This window comes from Corvus brachyrhynchos, unplaced genomic scaffold, assembly GCF_000691975.1.
Source record: "Corvus brachyrhynchos isolate BGI_N302 unplaced genomic scaffold, ASM69197v1 scaffold253, whole genome shotgun sequence".
Classification (NCBI taxonomy): domain Eukaryota; kingdom Metazoa; phylum Chordata; class Aves; order Passeriformes; family Corvidae; genus Corvus; species Corvus brachyrhynchos.
This window is the reverse complement of record NW_008237231.1, coordinates 1,098,206-1,108,545: the sequence shown is the minus strand read 5'-3', so window position 1 is coordinate 1,108,545 and position 10,340 is coordinate 1,098,206.

The following is a 10,340-nucleotide window of genomic DNA, read 5'->3' as shown; positions in this document are numbered from 1 at the left end:
ATGCTGCCCTGGGGCTACAGCCCGTGCCCAGTGTCCAGCTCCCCCCGCGGGTAACAAGTGTAGGGTTGGGCCAGGAGAAGAGGGATGCCGGGGCAGGGCACCAGGCCGGCATGGAAAATCGTGGGAGACTGTTAAAAGCATGACTTTTGCAAAGGTATTGGGAGCAGAAAGGAAATACTGGGGGAGGTGTGGGGGAACCAGATCGGCAGGTGCAAAAGGGGCATGGACCTGGAAAGGAAGGTGGGGTGGGAGCTGGGCAGGCCAACAGATAGAGAGGAACAAATGCCAGATTGTAATGATGTGCTAGGAAAGTGGCAAAAGGGAAAAGGACAGTTAGCAATCTAGGTATCCCCAGAGAGAACCATACAAACTGCCTAGAGAAAGGACATAATACTGGAAATGATAGGGACATACACTCTTCATTTCCCAGTGGAACAAACTGCATGTATTTGGCCTTGGTGAAAGTGCCTTTACCCACGGTAACAGAAGAATTGTGTCAAAAGAGATTCCCGCATCAGAGAAATTTCTTTGCCCTCCTGGGATCTTCAGCTGACTATAATGTTACGATAAATCTGCTGAGCAATAGATTCCTCAGATTTCTTTTAAAGTCTCAGAATCACATGGGATAACAAACACTAACAGTCCCCAGATGGCTGGTAAGGGCACTAGAGCCAAATAAAAGGAAATCGTTGGACTTCTGGTAAACAGAATTGCAGCAGGTTCTTCTGTAGTTCGGGCTAGGGTGAGGGAGCCATGGGCAGACAGCCTGAAAACCCAGCTGAGTAGGCTGGGAGAGCTGGGAAGTAGGTTGTTGCTGGCAGAAGGTCAGCAGCAAGTGGATACTGATATGAATAGGCACTTTGACAGTGAAAAGGACAGGGAGAAGAGATGGGTGACATTTTTTTTCACACAGCCTGTATTCCTCTATTCATGTCGAGCACAAATGCAGCTAAATGCCTAAGTACCGGTGGCTGGTTAGAGGCATATCTGAAACCACATTTCTTCTGTAACTCTTTGGGGCAATTTGCTGTGATGACAGTTCTCATTGCCTAAGTCTGGTATTGTTACTGCAATGTGTTACTTGGTCACCAGTGTGAGACTGGTAGATTTCCCTTGTAGGCTTGGCTAGATCTTGCAGCTCCACAGTGGGGATGAGTGAGGCCGAGGGCAGGGTGAAGTTGAAAGAGGGGTTGCATGCACTGCTTGGGAGATCATGTCTCCTAGCCCCAAAATGAGTTTGTCTGGGATATGAATGGGTGTCTGGCCCTGGGGAACAGATCCAGATGACCCCAGAACCTTCCAGCAAAGACTTGGCCAGCAAGTCCAGAAGCCGTAAAAGGCATAGCCAGGAGCTGCCAGAGGGATTTATCTTTCTATGCATGCTGAGCTGAAGCTGCAAGATGCCACCTGCTCCAAGAATCCATTCTCTCCAGGGACCTTGCGGGCTGGCCAGTCAGTCCCTGGGACATAGTGATTCTGTGTCTGCATGTATCTCTGAGTGTTCCCTCCTGAATCCTGTACATTTCTCCCTTGTACTTTCACCAGCTCTTCTTAAAATAAATTGAACACACCTTGTACTTGACTAGTTGCTCCTTTAAGTAACAATGGTTTAAGTAACCATCACGGTCATCTGTTTTAAAATAAAACTGTGTTAACAATGATAATGATAAATGAACCCTTGTAAGGCTAAAATCAGTCAATTTCTTGCAGTTCTGCATGGGTCATGGTTACAGGTGATTCCTGGGACTCTTTCCAAAAGTGTTCTGAAAAAAGTAGCACTTATATACAAGAAGTATTCGCATGTGAAACAGAGGTTTGAGGTACATGCTATCAGTAGCTCTGATACTTGCCAAATGTGAATACTGAAAAATTTTAAGTGGGCTTTGTTCATTGTATAATACCTAGAAGATCAGATGCACAGCAGATTGCTATCCTTTGCACATCTGGGCTGGAAGAACCCCACACTAATGAGCTACACAGCTCATTTAATTCCTAACAGGTGAGCAAAGTCAATTTGCCTAGGGCATTTACAGTTGAGCTAAATATGTCTCCAAATATTATCAAGCTACCACAGTATGGTCTGTCTAGCTAAGCTTGTCATTGTAGAAAGACTGTGGTATATACCTACCTAAAGCAAAAACTTACACCTTCATTTGTGATCTTTTTGAGTGTCATATGATAAATGTTACCTAAAGAACCTGCATTTATATTGTCTATTCTGAAGTGAACATGGTGGGTGAATTTTATGTCCAAGTCATTCAGTTTTTTTCATTTACCAGTGAGTACAGAGGCCCTGACAACACACAGTTCTCACAAAAATCTCAGACTAGCAGTCAGAAGAAGCAATCAAAAACTGCTGTGTTTTGAGGAGCTAGGATGGTTAGAGCAGAGTGGTTAAAGTAGCAACACGAACCTGACTTTCCTTCAGGCAGTTTCTACCACTTTTGCATGGGCAGCTTCAATCTACTCTTCCCAGGGAAGGTGAATCAAACCTAAATTCTGGGAAATAATAAAAGAGCCAAACAACCTCAAACTTCCAAATCTTCTCCATTATCACCTAGATAACTGCACTAAGCTGCAAATCCAAGATGTTTCAATCTAAAAATTCCTCATTTCCTATTACATTTTTGACCTGGAATGGATTTTTCTCCAACGTTGGTAAGTGGGTGGGTGACTACATAGATCACAGCACTTCTGAAGAACATGAACACGTGCTGACATAGAAGTTTAGAGAAACACAGATGAAAGCAATTGATTCTCAACCCCAGACAGCCTATGACTGAGAAACTATGCCTTCTGCTGCCACCCAAGGACCTAAGAGAACTGAGGGATCAGTCTGGAAGCAAGATGCCATCCATGCCTGTTTTAATTGCCTAGGCTATTGGCCTGGAGGCTGATACAGCTGTTCATTTTTTCACAGAGCAAGTTTCAATAGATGCAAACTATTGATTTTTTTTCTGCAAGCTCTTTTTTTTTTTTCATAGAGTAGTACTGGAGGTGGGATACTCCCTGCTAATGAGCAGTGACTTTCCTTCCTCTAAGATGTCACCAGGCCAGCTAGGTTTCACATGATGGCAGGAAGGATATTTCTTAAATGACAACATCTTAGAAGATGTCCTTGACTGATGATGGTGTTCCTTATGTTGTTGAGATAAATATGTGTATGGAAAAATATTGTACAAACCTCAGGAAAAAAACAACTTGCCCAACTGAGTGATCAGAATCCATGAATGGACTTATAGAAAAATAAATATCTAAATAAATAAATCAGGATCTACATACAGGTTCATTTTGCGCGGCATTAATATGGCTCTGTAGAGATGATGCAAGCGAAACTACTCCACAGCTGAATGAACTCACACAGGCAGTCAGTGAAGAAGAGAAACACCCATCTAGGACAAGAAAAACTTCTCCTAACTGTTCAGACCTGATCTTCCTGAAGTACCTCCAACATAATGTCAAAGATAAGCCTGGGAAAAAAAAAATCCCAACTTAACAGAGTATTAAAAATCAAGGACTGGGTATTTACTCAACAAATGCTTTACAATCATTAGATATTTTTATACTTTTCCTCACATCTCATCAACTCTTAAGCCATCTGTATTACACACTGGTTAACAGTGTGTAACTGAACTATAGGCCCATCATTGTCTCACCCCACTTGGCCAACTATGTCCTCCCTCAAAATGTTAGTAATATTATATTATACTTAGAGCAATGACTCACAGCTTGATCTTTGCTGTGCCTAGATAAGATGTACTACAAGAAGTGTATTTCCCTCCCAAACATCCATGTATTCGTGGAGCAATAGAAGGTATGTAGCTCTGAGAATCTTGCCATTTTAGACATCTAAGATGGCATCTTAGACAGCTACAGTTACAGAAACACATCTAACTCAGGAAAGTGCCAGGAAAATACAGGAACATGCAACCTGCTCCACTAAAATACTAAAGTGAATTCATGCTCATTGACATTTCAGAGATAATGCCTAAATTGCCCAAGAACCTGCCTTTAGGCAGGATTAGATTGCCTTTAGGTGAGATTAAGAACCAAACCCCAAATGGAAATTTATTCTGCTACACAAAACAGGTAAAATATTTGTTCTCACACCTCACTCTTCCATTTGTCACTTGGAATGACTCCTTCTAGGATTCTGTGCATCTTTTGCTCTGATAAAATCTGTCTCCTACATTTCCTTTCTGTTTGGGAAATGCTGGTGTATGAAACAATATAGATTTCCACGAACAAAGAATGCTCTTTGTCTGAGATTTGTGCCACGGACCCTTTGGGCACGTTGATCAAAGAGGTACATTTTTCTGTAAGCACTGCATTTCTGAAGGAATCCTACAAGTCATGGCCCACCATCACGGTCATCTGTTTTTCACAGATTCCCACTTTTGGTCAGATGCAATCTCTAATGGTTTCTTAAAAGGTGTATTATTTTTAATTGCCTTCATAAAGGTAATTGCTGAGATAATTCAGGACAGGCAAACAAGTCTTCCTGCACTGTTGGCAAATGCTAAACAAAGAACTTCCCTGTATGGTAAGTTCTGCTGAGTTTAGCCTATGTGGAAGAATTCCCCAGACAAATAAGCTGTGATAACATCTGCCAAGTTTGAACTGACTAGATTAATCCAGTATGAGCTGGTAGCACAGGTAATGTTTCTTCTCTTGTACATTACTTGGATGGAGGGATGGAGGGTTATAGAAACTCTGGTGCGAATTATTAACTTGCCTCTGGGATGGAGGAAATCAAAGATATTTGGCCTCAGGCTGTGTGATTAGCAGAACCATTGCCACCTTATATCAATGATTTAATATGAAAGGTATTAAACTGTTAAAGTGATAGTCCTTTGGGAGCAACACCACATGTAGTCATCTGATACCATGTAGGAGCTGAAGCCCAAGAACTGCAATGCATGGAAGCTAAACTGTTGTCCATAGACCCAGCATGTCAACCAGTCAGAATGAGCGACCCGTTCCTCTGGGATTACCAGTATGGGCCTGGCGGGGCTGAAGCTCTGATCTCTGTGGGATGTGTCTGCAGATCAGGAATCATCATTACCTGCTTACCCATCCACTCAGGCAAACTGTATCACTCAGTGGAGTATCACACCACCTCATCTCCTCATGACCATGGCATGCATGGTGTAGATCAGAGACAAAAAAGCAGTGACAGCTGCCCTCCACTCCTACTTCTGGTGTAAAGGCTTGTCTTAGGTTTTGCAACTGGAAGTAGGCCCCACGGTCTTTCTCCCAGAACACCATCCCCTATGCTTCCAGTTGAAGCCCCACCTTGTTTACACTGGAGGTAGACTGAGTGCCTTTAGGACAGGAAGCCTTCCCTCTGTCCATGGGAACTTAAAGTCTTTTAAAAGTGAATAAAATTTCTTATAAATTTAAGAGACTGTGTCTCTGCTCAAAAAGCACGCATCACATGAGGATATTTAGAACAAAGAAGTTTGTAGAAAGGAATTAGCAGACATAGTGGACAAAATTTTCACAGTAAGGGCAATCATGAGACGGGGTTAGACTTAAAAGGCTACTGTCACAGAGCCATGTAGGGACTTTTTACCCCAAAGAACTTCAAGAAGGGAACCTAAATGAGGACAGCATTTATGGACTAGGCAAAGATTAGGTTATGTGACTGAAGGCTCATTCCCATGAACACAAAGAAGCAGAGACACAATGGCAGGGAGGGGAACCCCAGTATTACTGTTTACAGGACCATAGGACTCACCACAGGAAGTTGGAAAGAACATTTTGGGGTTGTACAAGACTTACTATGGGATGTTTAGGGGAAGGATCAAAGACAGGGAAGGGAAAGATCAAATTGGACCTGGGAGGAATGAATGTGAAAAAATAGAGAAGAAAGGAGACAAAAGGAGGTGTACCTGTGTAAATAGGTTACTGGTCAGTGTGCTTGTGCCTGGGGGCTGGTTTTGGTGTGCTGAAGGACACAGATAGCCAATCTGTGCCAATGATCATCAAGAAATGGAAAAGCATCCAGAGGTAACTGAAGCAAGAATTGGAAAACAACAACAAATCAGAAAACAAGCGGTGTAATCATCAATGAGGTACTGTCTAACCAGTCCTGTAACTAAGGACATGGAACGGTACTGGGGTAACTGGAGGGGACTGAAAAAAGACCCTGGAGAGGGAAGCCCTATGATTCCGCTCCAGGATGCAGGACTATTTCTGTAGCCTCTGAGTTCAGGGAGCAGAAAAGAGTGAGATCCACCCATGTGCCTGTGCTAGAATGACAGAGCATACCAGGAACAACCACACTGACCCACCCATGCTCCCTTCAGGATTGCACCATGTCTCCTGCAGAATGAGGATCTTGTGATTGAAACCACAATGCCAGCCTACCCAACTGCTCCACTTCATTGCACCATCTGTCCCATGGCATAGGGAAGTCACATAATTTGTAAAATGCCCCAGAATGTGTCTGAATTCAGAAGAAAAGCTCTCTAATTTTGCAGGAATCAATCAAAGACCTTTAGGAATTCTCAGTGTTCAGATGTGAACACTGCCACTCACATGCATGTTGTTCTTTTTTTATTTCCTAAAGGATGTCATGTGGAAGGAAAGGAAACACCTTAAAGCTGCCTTATATGCCACGGCAGACAAAGCTGACAAGCAGCGCTATCCACTGGAGGGCAGTGAAAGGCTGGGGAAACCTGAGATGAGGCTGAGAATGCTCCTACCTAAACACAGCTCCTAACTTGAAAGATCGTGAGTTGCCTCAAACTGAAAGAAAATGCTACAGTGTGCATAGCTGGCAGAGTTTTGGTGGCAGTGGGGCTACAGGAGTGAGCTGTGTAGGAGGAGGTCTGCCCTTCAGACCTGGTTCCAGCTGGCTTGGCAACAGATACCACCAACCCACCATATGCTAAAACCCGAACCAATTACAGAAGCATACAGCATCTCTGTGAAATACATTTAATAAAGAGAAGCGGCTGCTGGGAGATTTGTGAGGGTACAAGTGATGACACACAAGAAAACATAGGTGCAGAAACATCTTGAGATGACTGCAGTCTGTGAAAGCATCCCTGCAGGAGCAGGTACTACACTGAGGGGGACTACAGTCTGGGGAGGAATCCAAACTGCAGCAATTGAAATGTGTAAGGAGTATGAAGTGACAAGGAAAGAAACCACTACTTGATGCTGTAAGCAAAAGGCAACTCCTGTTCTAGCGCTCTTTGTAAAGCCCACTTGAGAGGTGTGATTTGAGCAAGTGCAGATGAAACAAATTTGTATCAAGAGAGGATGCTACCTTTCTGGAGAACACTGTGTGCTGTGAGGGGATGCATATCAGTGTGTGCACACCTGCAAATATCAAGATGGATTAGTTGGTGAGAAGGATAAGAGGCTAGGAAGCCATAAAATGGAGAAGCCATGGGTCTAGGCTAGATACCAAGGAGACCAGAGTGGTCTGTCAGTTGGCTCCTGGAGGGATCAAGAGGTCCAAACCAACCACTGGAGGGGCTGTGAGGTCAGTAGTCAACCTGAGACCCATCTGCAAGTTTATGTCTCTGAGCATGAGTCAGGGGGAGACAGGAGGACCCAGGGACAGTTACTGGGAAGATCCATAGTGCACATATGTAGATGTTGGTTTGTGTAGGGTCATGCAAAGTAAAGTGGAAGGCTGAGGGTCCAGGGTCAGTTACTGGACAGACTTGAGTGCCTGAATTGTACTCATTCCATGGCCATATTAAAAAAACTATTTCACAATAAAAAAAAGCCCTTTAACTGTCAAAGAGGAGGCAGGATTAGGATGTTTGTGTCTCTGGTTGTGTGATCAGCTATGTATATATCTATATATGCACACACACTCTGTGGGACTATTGGGAATACAGGCAATAGCCCACCTCAGTACTGACTGGCCTGAATTGTACTCATTCCATGGCCATATTAAAAAAACTATTTCACAATAAAAAAAAGCCCTTTAACTGTCAAAGAGGAGGCAGGATTAGGATGTTTGTGTCTCTGGTTGTGTGATCAGCTATGTATATATCTATATATGCACACACACTCTGTGGGACTATTGGGAATACAGGCAATAGCCCACCTCAGTACTGACTGCATCTGGCAACAGGGAGCTAGCCTTGCCAGCCAGCTTCGGCACTCCTCAAGCCAAAAGGTTTCTCTCACAGCACAGAAAGAAGCTCCAGCATTTGCAGATAAGTGGTTCTGCACAAAGTACACCACTCTAATGCTAGAGTGTCTGTATTGCATGTGCAACAGCCATTTAATCCACCAACAAAAGGTCACTATGAATGCCTTGCAGCAGAAAAGTGCTGAAGCTTCAGTTCACAAGTTTTATTTACAATGGGGAAGTGCAGAAACAGAATTTTGAAATTTAGCTAACCTGAGAAATTAGAGAAAAATCTTTGGAGTACATCCAACATCCTCACAGTTCTTAAAATATACCTATGCCATAAAACAATCATGTAACATCTGCATATGTGTAATGTTTCCATGGGTGCCCTCTGAGTCTATTACTGATTTGGCAAAACTCACATCTTAACATTTAGAGTATGACAATTAATGTTGAAGATTTTCCTGGATAAGCAATCAAAGAAACTACTTTTTCTTCCTCAAAACATATGCTGTGGTCCGGCATGCTGAGTAAGTGTGATATATATATACAGAGGAAACTGCTCTTTACTCTTTAAAAATCAAACATTATCAAAGAAATAGTTAATATTTACCCAGAATTGCAGAGAGCTTTTTAACAGAGGAGCATTTGCCTTTCCCCATCCCCCCAGTAATTGTTATAGGAACTTTAGAATAGAATAAAATAGAATAGGACTATTTTTCTTGGAAGGAACCTACAATGGTCACCCAGTCCAACTGCCTGACTACTTCAGGGCTGACCAAGTTAAAGCATATTATTAAGGGCATTGTCCAAATGCCTCTTAAACACTGACAGGCTTGCAGCACCCACCACCTCTCTAGGAAGCCTGGTCCAGTGTTTGACCACACTCTTGGTGAAGAAATGCTTCTTAATGTCCAGTCTCAACCTCTTCTGCTGCAGCTTTGAACCGTTCCCACACACCATGCCACTGGATAACAGGGAGAAGAGCTCAGCACCTCCCTCTCTACTTCTCCTCCTCTGGAAGCTGTGGAGAGAGATGAGGTTGCTGCTGAGCCTCCTTTTCTCCAAAGCAGACAAGCTCATTCAAGGACCTTCACATCCTTCTTAAATTGTGGGGCCCCGAACAGCACATGACACTCAAGATAAGGCTGCACCAGTCCTGAATACAGTGGAATAGTCATCTTTAAGCCCAATGCTCCAATCTATCTAGATCCCCCTGCAGGGTCTCCTGTCCCTCAAGAGAGTCAGCAGCAGCCCCCAGTTTGGTATTATCAGCAAACTTGCTAATGGTGTATTCAGCTCCTGCATCCAGATCATTGGTAAATATATTGAACAGAACTGGGTTGAGAATTTATCCCTGAGGAACAACACTGGTGACCAATGGCCAGCCAGATGTAGCCCCGGTCACTACAACCCTTTGAGCTGTGCTCTTCAGCCAGTTCTTCACCCAGCACATCGTGAATCCACTCATCCCACGGCTGGACAACTTGGCCAGAAGGGTGCTGTGGGAGACAGTATCAAAAGCTGTACTAAAATCCAGGAAAACCACATCCACTGCCTTCCCTTCATCCACTAGGCAGGTGACCTTATCATTGAAGGATACCAAATTAGTTAATCAAGAATTTCCCTTTGAGAACCCATGGTGACTATAATTTTTTCTTTAGATGTCTTTCAATAGCACACAGTGTAATTTTCCCCCATAATTCTTCCAGGAACTGAGGTTAGACTAACAGGTCTGTAGTTCTCTGAGTCTTCCCTCACATACTTTGTTGTAGGTGGGACTAACATCCTGTCAGCAGGGATCTTCCCAGACTCCCATGACCTTTGGTAGATGATCAAGAGGGGTCCTGCCATAATATCTGCAGGCTCCTTCAGACCTCTAGTGTGAATCTCATCAGGCCCCATGGGCTTGTGAGCATTCACCTGGTAGAGCTGCTCCCTTGCAATTTCAAAGGGAAGGTCACTGTTCCCACACTCGCGGTCCTTCAACTCAGAGGACGGGGCAGCCCAAGGTCTATCGTTATTAAAGGCTGAGGACAAAAAAAGCTTTGAATGGCTTAATTACCACTGAAGTCGCCATGCATATTGCCTTTCTCACTTGGAAGGAGCGGGGATTTCTTCCAGGCTGTGAGGGACCTTGGCGGCTCCACCGCCCCGGCCTTGTTGTTATTGCGGCCTGTGGAGGTGCCACGTTACCGCGAGGGGGCGCCCTCTGCCCGCGGCGGCGCGGGACCGC